Source organism: Lactuca virosa, chromosome 5 (assembly GCF_052849685.1).
Source record: "Lactuca virosa cultivar CGN04683 chromosome 5, Lactuca_virosa_CGN04683_v6, whole genome shotgun sequence".
Classification (NCBI taxonomy): domain Eukaryota; kingdom Viridiplantae; phylum Streptophyta; class Magnoliopsida; order Asterales; family Asteraceae; genus Lactuca; species Lactuca virosa.
Genome location: NC_136430.1, coordinates 308,880,617 through 308,882,920, shown reverse-complemented (window position 1 = coordinate 308,882,920; position 2,304 = coordinate 308,880,617).

The following is a 2,304-nucleotide window of genomic DNA, read 5'->3' as shown; positions in this document are numbered from 1 at the left end:
GTGGAAAGATGTCTTTTTAAATGAAATGAAAAGAAATGAAATGATAAGATATGAAATGATGTTTACGATGTGTATAAAAAGAGTTTTCCTTGAAAGAGATGGAAAATATTTTATTGTCTAAAACTATGTTTGGCAAAGATGAATTTTTTTTGATGAAAATATGATAAATGTTTTGGGTCAGAAACCCACGTAGCTCACGATACATTATTGTCTTACGTATCACTTTTAATGCCATGTATCTCAGGTTACAGTTAAGGAAAGAGGATGATAGGTGGAAGTAGAAGTTATGAGATAGAGAATGGAGTGGAACTTGTTAAGTTCCTTATGTATTTTATTGATGTAATTCTTATTTTCTTGTTATGGTTTGTATGATGCTTAATGGTAACACCCAATGTTTTAATCATAAATGTTTTGTGGGACCGATTTTTGTTAAATGTGGTTTATTACCCATAATGATTTTGTTAAAACCATAGCATTTTAAAGTTTGAAAAAGTTTGAAACTTTTGGGGGGTAACACTATGTTTCCATTGTTATCATTTCGTAATTAATAGATTTTAATCCATTATTTACATATTAGATCCAATCTTTCTATTCAATGGATCCAAAAAAACCTTTTTGCTTTGATATACTAACCATTCAAACCCGTGCTAATGGTGCAGGTGACCTTCATCTTATTATTATTATTATTATTATTATTATTATTGTTATTATTATTATTATTATTTTATTATTATTATTATTTTATTTTAGTTTTTTTTAGTATTAGTACTACTACTACTATTATTATTATTGTGAGATCCCCAATTTTTCGGTCATTTTAAAATTTTTATTTATGCTTATTTTAAAATAAAGTATTTGTTTTGGTGCGAAATTGGTCCTAAAAATATTATTTCAATGTGAGATAATATTAACATTAAACATTTCCGAAGAAACATTCGATATTGATATTCTTTAAAAACTTGTGATTTCATAACTGATACAAAACATAAGCATAAGCAGAACTTATATTAATTTACACTAATGATCTACATCTCCTTTAATCTCTCAGTGTAATGTATCTTCGCATCGATACATGTGATACAAAGTAACTGAGTGGATTAAGTTGGGAAACCTAGTGAGATATATAGGGTTTTCAACCTTCAATATTATAATATTTAATTATATATTTTTCAGCATTCAAATAATCCCATTACCCCATTCTTGTTATCCTCACTTTCTAATCCTAGTATGGTGATCTCAAGAGATCTTTCCTAAAGGATCTCTATCGGGCAATATGATAACATTTTGGGTAAGCACGACAATACAAAAGTACTTGGATGGCACGATAATACAATAATACTTGGATAATCACGAAAATACAAAAGTACTTGGATAGGCATGTCAATACAATAGTATTTGGATAGACACGATAATACAATAGTACTTGGCTAGGCACGACAGTACAATAGTATTTGGATAGACACGACAGTATAATAATACTTTGGATATGCATGACAGGTCACGACTTACTAATTTTCACAACTCTCACTTAACCTATCACAACCACTAACTTAAACGACCCTAGCATAGCCTCTCATTTATTATTACGCACAACCCTTTACTACCCAGTTATATTATTAAGTATATGATTAGATCACGTAACAATCATATCATATTGTACAAATATATTAAACACAACAAAAATAGTGCACATAACATTTAAGAAATTATAATACTTGTATCTATGTGTAAGTTTGAAAGTAATTATGAACTCACTTGATAAAGTGGATGACTAACGATTCTGACGGAGTTTCGTTTCGTACTTTGAAAAGACCTAGATGCATAGAGTACTAAGCCTTAGTCTAGTTTCGTAATCCTGGTGACCATAATAATTATAGTCTAGATTCTTCATTAATCCCAATGTCTACATCAAGATCTATCAAGTAAGGATCAACCAGGCAGTACAGTTGGGAGGCAGGACCATTTCAGCATAACAGCTTTTTTAAAATCCAACAACCAAGATAATGTGACCATTCTAGACACCTCTCATGCAAGTAGATCGATCAGTATATTGACATGGAATTACTGATAAATCTTATTTATAGGTTCATAATAATGACTTATGACTATAAATATAAGTTACACTGAAAAGACTAGAGTGTAACTTAACTTACAGAGGTTCTTCCTAACAAAAGTTATGAAATTTCACTGTCAGAGCTTCTACTCGCTAGCTACTACTACTTCAGGCTTCATAGGGCTTTGCTGAAGACTAAAACTAAGGGGAAACGAGCTAAAATCGAAAGCAACTTGAGAGAGAAGATCTTG